Below are 11,824 nucleotides of genomic sequence, written 5' to 3'. Positions count from 1 at the left end.
ATTGTAGGTTTTTTTAATGTTTTTCAAATAGAATATAATGTAGATAGATGGATGGATGTAGATACTATGGTATTTTTAGTAAATGTATAGGTGTTTTCAATTTTTAGGGTTAGAACAAGGTATTTTTAGTAAATGTTAGGGCTAGAACTAGCTTATTTTTAGTAAGAAAATTAATAGAACTAGTTTATTTTTAGTAAGTGCTTAGTTGAGCTAGTTGAATTAATAGAACTAGTTGAATTTATATCATTATCACTTTGTCATCAAAAAATGCTATATGAGATTTGATGATCTAATTAAAATTTTACTCGGTGGAATATGCAGGCTTTGTAGAGTCGTGTCTCATTGGAGTGATCGTCATCCGAGCTACCTCTACTTCCTCTACACTCGAGTCGGTGAGCTAAAAGTGCACCTCCTCCTTCTCCACTCCTCGGTGTTGAATAGAGTAGAACTAGAGTATTTAGTTATGCTTCTTAACCAAATGAAATGTTCGGGTTATAATATATATTGAAATGTTTTTGGTAATATTGAACCATTGAAATGCAATGAGCACTAGTTTATGCTCATGTGTGAAGCGTTGATTCATTTCTGAGTGGCCTATGTTTTGCCGGAGTGTTGATTCATTTCTGTTGTGGCAAATTTCAGGCGCACGATATGTCCTATTTTAGCAAAGGTCATGCCAGATTTTTTCGTGAATTTAAGCATGACTTGTGCTAGAATATGTAGGAAATATCGAGTGCCCCGGATTTTCCAGAAAGAGAATTAAATGACATTTCGAGTTGACTTTAAGTCTATTGAGGCTCCATACATGACAGTAGAAAAATCAGTGAGGGAGAGTCTCCACCATATATGAGAGAAGAAGAATGTCGACTGTGTTGTGGGGGTCGCTTCTCCTTCTTCTCTTTGTGCTAGACCTTTGTTATGCACTAGGGGAAGGAGTAGCGACCATCATCGACGGTCGAAAAATCGGTGAGGGAGTGTCCACCATATATGAGCGAAGAAGAATGCTGACTGCTGTCGTGGGGGTCGCTTCTCCTTCTTTTCCTTGTGCTAGATATTTGTAATGCACTAGGGAAAGGAGGAGTAGTGACCATCACCTAAGGTCGCAATATCAGAGAGGGAGTGCCCACCATATACGTGAGATGAGATTTTACGAAGGAAGACTTGACAGACCTAAAGTCAACCCGTTGCATATTGAGTAATAGTGATCTCTGTGTTGAGTTTCCTGGTAGTTGCCTTCGATTGATTTTCAATTAATGTTTCAACTATGAACATAGGAAATATCTGACGACAAAAGGGAATTCATTATGTGCAAATACTGCGAAGACAAGCGCGGCCTGTGCGACAGGCCTCACCTAGTTGGTGGTAGGCACTTCAGCATCATGCTGGGTGAGACCTTCGAAGTGGATACAGTAAGTCGCAATGACAAGTCTTTTTTCATAATTAAGCATGACTTCTGCTTCTTTTGCTTCAACTTATAATTTTAATTTTTTACAATTCTACTAGCATATACCCTGCCATGCAATAATGTATGTCTTGGATAAGATTGGTTTCGGTACTATGGAAAGTATGGAGGTAAAGAGAGCTCACCTGAGGACTGAACATGGTTATACCTTTGCCGTAAAATTATACAATGCAGACACCTACTCTTATTTTGAATGCAAAAATTGGAGAGCACTATGCAAGGCTTATGCATTTGAGCCTAGTATGCGTATCACCTTTGATATTCATCCGGAAGATGAAATTGAAGGTAGTATCGACATCTGGGTCGATGTGTAGACGCCTCCAGTTCTACCATTATGTGAGTTCCTCAACCATAATTATTAAGTAATTTATATTTTTTATTTAAAAGTAGTTGACAACTAATTTGTATTGACAGCTTATTTCCATTCAAGCAACCATGTCCAGCTCTTGGTAGACAGCACCTACTATTGTCCCGGGGCTGAATTAAACTGCGAGGAGATAGGTCATTAAGTTTCATGGCTTGAGGATCTTGATACTGCCAAGATAGGTTATTTTCCTGGACTTCGAGATATTAGTACTCAAAACGTGCGACCACTAGTGTGCGTAATGAACTGCGGTCACATCTATTTAGGAAAGATGGTAAGATTTTAACTATTTGTCCTCAGTGCATCTTTTGCATACATTATTTTTTAAGCTAAACTTCATTGCTAAGTATGTTACTACGATGTTCTTCAACAGGGACTCTGTGTGAGTGTTGTGCCTCGTTGGATCAAGACTAAAGGTCACATGACAATGGTTAGCTTACGACCAAGATATATTGCATTGCACATGAGTGCACTCATCATTTCTCGGAGCGAGCAAGTCTTAATAGTCAAAGACTGGAGCAAAATTATGAAGGATTGCAGCAGAGAAGTACTAGGGGGCATCAATCAGAAGCGCAAACCACAAATAGGAGACAAGTTCATCTGCATGCTCCAATATGATGAAGCAGGAGTGCTACACATGTTTTATGCTATTTTACCTGAGAGAGGGCAGCAGGGGTGATTAGCTAGCTAGAATGAGTTTGAAGATGATGATGTGCTACACTATGACTATGATGATTAAATAGCTAGTGTTGGTGGTAATGACTATGATGATTATTATGAGCTAGTGCTGGTGGTGATTAGATAGCTACCATAGCTAGTGTTGGTGGTGATTATCTAGCTAGAATGAGTTTGAAGATGATGATGTGCTATACTATGATTATGATGATTAAATAGCTAGTGTTGGTGGTAATGACTATGAGGATGATTAAATAGCTTGTGTTGGTGGATTAGATTCAAGTGGAGGCAACATGTGGTGCACCACATGTTGCCTCCACTTGAACCTAATCCACCTTCATTTCACACACTGTTGTATATACTAACTAATCATGGTCATAAAATCATATGATGAAAGTACTGTATATAAAACCTATACAAATACAGTGAAAATAAGCTGCAATTTCAAAAATACAGGAAAAATAAGCAGTAGCGCTTTTCAGAAGAAACACTACTGGTACTTACCACTATCTGCAACGCTTTTCCAACACGAGCGCTAATGCTAACTAGCTGTAGCAGTAGTGCTAGAAAACAAGCACTACTGCTACCAGTTAGCTGTAGCGCCTTACTGGTAGCGCTGGTACAAGCGCTACTAGTAGCTCTAAAACCAGCGCTACTACTAGGGTTTTCCTTAGTAGTGGGTGTCTCCCGCCCTTTGAAGTGATTGATCTCGATTCAACCCTGTGCCGGTACTTATTCCTCCACTACTCATGGCTGTTTTTACATTATCTCTATTAGTCTCTTTGATCATGTCTTTTCTTTTGCAAGAAGCTCCAACCACATTAAACAGAAGAGAGATAATGTAAAAAAATCTGCAATATCTTCATTCTTCTTTGAAATCGCTACAATAACCAATTGGAGTTGGTGATCAAAACAATGCACGTAATATGCTGACCTATTCTCTTCCAGAATTTTAGCTTTCAAACCATTGAACTCAACCGTCATATTGCTCGCCCCATCATAGTATTGCCCTCTAACTTGTTTGAAGCTTAATCCAATATCAACAAGCAATTTCTCAAGGGCTAACTTGAGACACATTATCGATGTTTCCTTCACATGTACTACCCCAACTAGTCGTTCCAGGATTAACCCAAGATTGTGAACATACCTCAACACAACAACCATTTGTTCTTTGTCTGACACATCGGAAGCCTCATCAATCAACAAACTGAAAACATCACCACCAATTTCATCAAGAATAGAATTCAATGTTATCAGTAACAAACAAGATATAATATAATTTTGGGTGCTCAGAGAGATAAATCATATGAAATAAATAAAGAAGATTGATGCTAGTAAATAGCAATTTACCTTTGCAAAATAATTTGCAAGTTCCTTTTGAATATCTGGAGGCACCCATTTGCAATTTTTTGGAGCATTCTTAAGAACTACATTCCTCACATCCTCATTCTGATTCGCTAATGTTTGTACCAACTCTCAAAAATTCACCTTATTTTTGGATTCCTCTGAATCGTCATTGCCATGGAAAGCTAAACCTTGATGTAACAAGTATCTAACAGATTTGACCGAAGTATTCAACTGAATATGATTTTGCCTTTTTGTGATATCAGTTTGCTTGTTGATGGCACCCTTAATGGACTGATCTTGATTCATCAAGGCATCACACCTTTTAGCAACTACATTATGATAGCTATTAACCACGCCCACATGAGTATCTAATATGTACCTCTTATTCCAACTAGACAAACCATTGAGAACAAATGCATAATTCCTTGACCGTCGATGCAATCTCTGAACAAATACCAACATTGGCAAAATGCCTTATGCACTCTATCACTGTACCCTAGCCAATGATTATCTTTAAACCATTCTGGCTTGGATCTTCGTTCGATCCTCCAATGGTCTTTTGCGGATATATAAAGCCTTCTTTTGGCCTATAAGGTCCTTTTGTTAAATATATTCTTCTGATCTCATCTTGCTTCTTTGGATTCTTAGTGTATTGTGATATTCTTTTTCGATTGGTTGGACCAAAAGGAGGTTCATCCAAATTAATGTATGTTATATTGGTAGTACCAATATTTGATGCATGATCTCGCCTTAGTCTAACTGGCCTCGAAGTCCCTGCTAGATCAGTCTCTGGTGCCGTTTGTTTCAGCAAAAAACATAAACCCAAACTTAGTAATTAGCCATCCGGAGAGAATGTGTGTGAGACCAAGAGAAACTGAGAAAGAGATTGGCGTACCTGCCGGCGAGGAGGGAAAGTGCCAAGTGGGCAACCAACACTCGGGAGATTAAACACATCTTTTTGAAAAAGGAGGCTAGCCCCTGGCTTCTCCCCAGATTGATGCACACAACCATGTATGTCAATTACTAAACACCAAGCATTGATACCAATGCAATCGGCTTTAAAAACCTACCACATTAGACCTACTTTGCTGCAACGTTTTTACAATCCTTCCACTAATCCTATGAGAAGATTGACACGTTCTTGTGAAACATTTTGTATTTCTTAGATTAAAATCAACCAAATCATGTACAAACTATCGTCACTCCTTTAAGAAAACATCTACAAGCCAAGTGATGGGTCAACTTAAGAAGAAAATGCATCGACCAATCATTTTCCTCTCCCTCCTCGTGGATACTGATATCCCACAAGTATAGGGGATCAATTGTAGCATCTTTCGATAAGTAAGAGTGTCGAACCCAACGAGGAGCCAAAGGTAGAACAGATATTTCCTCAAGTTCTATCGACCACCGATACAACTCTATGGACGCTTAACGTTCGCTTTAGATAGAACAAGTATGAAGTACTTTGTAGGTGTTGTTGGATAGGTTTGCAAGATAATAAAGAGCGCGTAAATAAAAAGTAGGGGCTGTTTAGATGAAGACACCACTAAGTTAGTTTTAGTAGAGAGCTTATTGTCACACAAGAAAGTTATTTGTCCCTAGCAATCGATAACTAGACCGGTAATCATTATTGAAATTTTATTTGAGGGAGAGGCATAAGCTAACACACTTTCTCTTCTTGTATCATATGCACTTATGATTGGAACTCTAGAAAGCATCCGCAACTACTAAAAATCATTAAGGTAAAACCCAACCATAGCATTAAAGTATCAAGTCCTCTTTATTCCCATACACAAACAACCTACTTACTCAGGTTTGTGCTTCTGTCACTCACGCCACCCACCATAAGAAAATCATGAACATATTGCAAACCCTACATCGGGGATCCCTCACGCTTGCGCAACACGAAGAGCACCATAGGACAACACCAATAATAAAACATGCAACTCAAACCAATCACGATCATCAATTAACCCATAGGACAAAACGGATCTACTCAAACATCATAGGATAGCCAGACATCATTGGGAAATAATATATAGCGTTGAGCACCATGTTTAAGTAGAGATTACAGCGGGTAAAAGATGGGTTACATCGCTGCATAGAGGGGGAAGATTTGGTGATGATGGCGGTGATGTTGTTGGTGTAGATTGCGGTGATGATGATGGCCCCGTCGGCGTTCCGGCGCCACCGGAAGAGAGGGGGAGAGAGCCCCCCTCTTCTTCTTCTTCCTTGACCATCTCCCTAGATGGGAGAATGGTTTCCCCTCTGGTCCATGGCCTCGATGGCGGCGGAGGGGCGAGAGCCCCTCTGAGATAGGATCTATCTCTATGTCTTTCTCTGTTTCCGCGTTGGCTAATTCTTCCCTTTCACCGTTTCTTAAATTCCCGGAGATCCATAACTCCGATTGGGATGAATTTTGGACACGGTTGCTAACCGGATATTATCTTTCTTGCGGCGAAAGAAGGGCATCAACCACCTTACGGGGTGGCCACAAGGGCCCAGGGCGCGCCCCTGCCTCGTGGCCCCTTCTGGCATCGTCTCGCGTTGATTCTTCTTCCCAAAAATCACATATATTCCAAAAAAATCTCCATCAATTTTTATCCCGTTTGGACTCTATTTGATATGGATTTTCTGCAAAACAAAAAACATACAACAAACAGGAACTGACACTGGGCACTGGATCAATATGTTAGTCCCAAAAATAGTATAAAAAGTTGCCAAAAGTATATGAAAGTTGTATAATATTGGCATGGAACAATAAAAAATTATAGATATGACGGAGAGATATCAACATCCCCAAGCTTAATTCCTGCTCTTCCTCGAGTAGGTAAATGATAAAAAAGATAATTTTTTATGTGGAATGCTACCTAGCATAATCTTGATCATGTAATCTAATCATGGCATGAATATTAAGACACGAGTGATTCAAAGCAATAGTCTATCATTTGACATTAAGATAATAATACTTCAAGCATACTAATAAAGCAATCATGTCTTTTCAAAATAACATGGCCAAAGGAAGTTATCCCTACAAAATCATATAGTCTGGCTATGCTCCATCTTCACCACACAAAATATTCAAATCATGCACAACCCCGATGACAAGCCAAGCAATTGTTTCATACTTTTGACGTTCTCAAACCTTTTCAAGTTTCACGCAATACATGAGCGTGAGCGATGGACATAGCATTATAGGTGGAATATAATATGATGATGGAGGTTGTGTGGAGAAGACAAAAAGGAAGAAAGTCTCACATCGACGCGGCTAATCAATGGGCTATGGAGATGCCCATCAATTGATGTCAATGCGAGGAGTAGGGATTGCCATGCAACGGATGCACTAAGAGCTCTAAGTGTATGAAAGCTCAAACTCAAACTAAGTGGGTGTGCATCCAACTTGCTTGCTCGTGAAGACCTAGGGCATTTGAGGAAGCCCACCGTTGGAATATACTAGCCAAGTTCTATAATGAAAATGCCCACTAGTATATGAAAGTGATAACTCAAGAGACTCTCTATATGACGAACATGGTGCTACTTTGAAGCACAAGTGTGATAAAAGGATAGTAACATTGCCCCTTTCTTTCTCTTTTTTTCCTTTTTTTGACGGGCTTCTTTGGCCCCCTTTTTTATTTAGGCTTCTTTGGCATCTCTTTTTTGGGGGGCAATGCTCTAATAGTGATGACCATCACACTTTTATTTACTTACAACTCAATATTACAACTCGATACTAGAACAAAGATGTGACTCTATATGAATGCCTCCGGCGGTGTACCGAGATGTGCAATGATCTAGCATAGCAATGACATCAAAAACGGACGAGCCATGAAAACATCATGCTAGCTATCTTACGATCATGCAAAACAATATGACAATGAATGCTCAAGTCATGTATATGATGATGATGAAAGTTGCATGGCAATATATCTCAGAATGGCTATGGAAATTCCATGATAGGTAGGTATGGTGGCTGTTTTGGGGAAGATATAAGGAGGCTTATGTGTGACAGAGTGTATCATATCACGAGGTTTGGATGCATGGCGAAGTTTGCACCAACTCTCGAGGTGAGAAAGGGCAATGCACGGTACCAAAGAGGCTAGCAATGATGCAAGGGTGAGAGTGCATATAATCCATGGACTCAACATTAGTGTGACGCCCTCAATTCAATCGTACACTAATCATACACGCAAATTTGTACGATCAAGATCAAGGACTCATGGGAAGATATCACGACACAACTCTAGACACAAATTAAAATAATACAAGCTTTATATTACAAGCCAGGGGCCTCGACTGCTCGAATACATAAGCTCGAATACACCAGAGTCAGCGGAAGCAACAATATCTGAGTACAGACATAAGTTAGACAAGTTTGCCTTAAGAAGGCTAGCACAAAAGCATCAACGATCGAAAAGGCAAGGCCTCCTGCCTGGGAGCCTCCTAACTACTCCAAGTCGTCAGCGGCCCTCACGTAGTAGCAGGCGTCCTCGGGGTAGCAGTAGTCATCAATGGTGTCGTCTGGCTCCTGAGATCCGTCATCTGGTCGCAAGTATCGGGCATGGGGAAAAATAGGTACCAAAGCAACCGTGAGTACTCATCCAAAGTACTCGCAAGACTTACATCAGATCTAAACTAAGTATGCATCTGTATCAAAGGAAATGGGCTGTATCTATGGACTAAACTGCAGAATGCCAAAAGAGAAGGGGAAAGCCTAGCCTATCGAAGACTAGCATCTTCAAGCATCTTCAAGCATCTTGCAGCAACAGAAGAGATAAGCATAGCATAAAGTAAAGTAGTAGAGTTATCAACCTCGGCCAGAGATCCTTCCTCGACTCCCTGCGAGAAAGCAATCCCAGAGCCATACTATCCAATTCTCATCACCATCCAGTTCTCATCACAAGTATCCAGTTCTAGTTGTATCGATCGGGATACAACTCCAAGTGTCCGTTACCGTAGGACATGCTATCGATAGATGTTTTATTCCCTGCAGGGGTGAACCAACTTACCCATCACGCTCGATTAACTCCGGCCGGACACACTTTCCTGGGTCATGCCCGGCCTTGGCCAAACAATACGCCGCAACCCGACCTAGGCTTAATGGAGAGGTCAGCACGCCGGACTAAGCCTATGCCTCCAGGGGTCATGGGACATCTCCCTGGGAACTCCTGCACGCTGCATACGCGGCCTGTGAGAAGACCTAGCTACCTCCTTCAATAAGGCAGGAGCTTACGCAGTCCAACCCAGCGCGCGCCGCTCAGTCACTGGCATTTATTAAGCTTTGGCTGATGTATACGATGCAGAACGCCCATACTATGCCCACGTGATGGTTAGTGCTATCAGGCCAAAGGCCCCACGGTTCAAATATCCAAATCATAGTGGATTAGGAGCACGCTGTAACAAGCAGAGACTCACGATCAATGTGACCCCGTCGCCCCGTCTTGAGTACTTGCGGCAAGGTCTAAGAATGCCCGGCCATGCCTCGTAAGTATCTCGCGGGCACCTACCTGGTCAACCCGACTCCACATCACTCGCGGGTACCCCTCAGGGTCGACCCGCCTATCCAAGTAACAACTGTAAAGTCCAAGTATCCGTGTGTGCAAACATCAAGGGGAAAACCCGAGGAATGACCCTCGGTAAATTCCACTCGATGTAATCATCAAGGTGAACGTAAGAGGATCCACCCTCGAGGTTCACACTTGAGGGGTTGCACGACAGAGCCGTATCGGAAGTGGTTAAGGAGGAAATCACCCTCGATGACCACGACCGATTAGCTACACTACAGAGGTCTCATCAGGAGTGATGTATGAGGTTCCACCCTCGGCACTCGATGGTAATTCTGCAGAGTCGTTCAACTAGGGGGGTGATGTGCGGTGTCGGAGCCTGGATGTTGATCATGTTGATCGAGTCATCGAACATAAAGCAAGGCAACTGGGACAAGGTGGGGGTCACTGATGGATCACTAACCAACCGATACTAAGCAGGTTAGGATAAGCAGGTAAAGTATGAAAGCAGGTAACAACAACAGGCTATGCATCAGAGTAGGATCATACAGAAAGCAGTAGAAGTTCTAATGCAAGCATGAGCTGGAAAGAAATGGGCGATATCGGAATTCTCAAGGGGGGTTTGCTTTCCTGGTTGCTCAGACAAGAAGGAGGGGTCGTCGGTGACGTAGTCGATCACAGCGGCATCATCAGTCTCGGGTGTTCCGGAGAGAAGAGGGGGAAGAAACAGTAAATACAGAGCAAACAATGCATCACAAGGCATAGCATGATGACGGGCAGAGCTAGGGTTGCCCTAACAGAGTACTACACGTTGCAGACAGAGGGGATAAACATCCGAGGATGAATTCTCGGCGTTAGGCGGATTCCGGACAGATGAAAGCGAGGGGACGGTTCCATGTTCAGCATGCTAGGGGCATGTGACACGTGAAAGGACCGCGCATTTGGATTCGTTGGATTTTTCTGAGCAACTTTTATATAGAAAACATTTTCATCCGAGCTATGTTTTAATTTCTACGAATTTCTAAAGATTTAAACAATATTCTGGAATTATTAAATTAACAGAAAAGAGAATAAGACATCAGCAGTCAACAGGACAGCTGTCCAGGTCAAACTAACGAGTGGGTCCCATATGTCATAGACAGAGGGCTAACAGTGGTCAAGCTAGCTCCTTTGAGAGGCACTCATCGGTTCGGAGTCAAGGGCAAGCTAGCTCCGCGCTACATTGGTCCCTTCTGTATTCTCGCCCGTCGTGGACTGGTGGCTTATCAACTGGAGTTGCCACCTCAGTTCTCTCATGTTCATGATGTCTTCCACGTGTCGTAACTTCGTCGATGCTTCAAGGATCCGGAACGTGAAGTGGATCCGGAACTGATTGAAGTGCTAGATGATCTCACATACAAGGAGCATCCGATCTGCATTCTTGAAGAAGGTGAACGTCGAGAACGCCAGAAGGTTACCAAGTTCCTCAAAGTGCAATGGTCAAATCATTCTAAAGATGAAGCCACTTGGGAACGCGAGGATAACCTCCGTGCTGAATACCCGACATGTTCCCTTCTACCTCTTAATTCTCGGGACGAGAATTTCTTTTAGAGGAGGAGAGTTGTAACACCCCGGTGTAATGATGCTACAGTAATCCTTGAGATCAATCTAATCATTTTGCTATAACAATGCTTGGTCACTTTGATCAATATTCCATTTCAAATTCCAGTTGAATTCAATTTCAAATTGAATGTGAATTTAAAAAATGCTCAAACATGAAAACTAAAATGTTCATCATGTGTAAAATATTCTCCTGGTAATATTGTGGGTGAGCCAACATTTTTGCATAATGCCTATGTGGCCTAAAATAGCTAAAGCAGAAAAAGCTTAAAAAAGGGAAAAAGAAAAAAGGGGAAAGAAAAGGAGAAGGGGTGGGAGAGCCCCTGGCCTCCCCTTGGTCTTCAGCCCATCCTAGCTGGCCGGCCCAAACATTTCCTCCCCCCACCGGTCGCCCCTCCCTTCTTGTTCCCCTGGTGCGGTTGCAACAGGGGCGACGCCCCGCCGAACCACCTCGTTGGCGTCGAGGGCGTGAGGATAAGTCCGCCCCGATGCCTCGGGTTCCCTCCCCATTCTCCCACTTGCCCTCTCTCTCCCTCGTCCTCTCCACCTCTCCCCTCTCCTCTCGCTCGCTTGCCCCGTTCCCCCTCTGCCCGAGCGCGCTCGCCGCCATCGCCGCGTCATCATCGCGACCACTGAGCCCTGTTCTCCTCGCCATCATTCCCATCGTCTCCGCCGCCGTCGTCTACCCCGTCCACCTCCATGAGCGCGAGCCGGAAGCCACTGCAGTGAGCCCGGCAACCTCTTCTTCCCCTACGTCCGTCTTCGCCTTCGTCGCCGTCGATCTTCCCCGAGCCCACCTGAGCACACCTACAGGGCCAACGTGAGCACGCGCCTCTTTCCCCTGTCTTCCCCGTGTGTTTCCGGCGCCGTAGCTCC

Source organism: Triticum dicoccoides, chromosome 4A (genome assembly GCF_002162155.2).
Source record: "Triticum dicoccoides isolate Atlit2015 ecotype Zavitan chromosome 4A, WEW_v2.0, whole genome shotgun sequence".
NCBI classification, from domain to species: Eukaryota; Viridiplantae; Streptophyta; class Magnoliopsida; order Poales; family Poaceae; genus Triticum; species Triticum dicoccoides.
Note: the sequence above shows the minus strand (reverse complement) of the source record.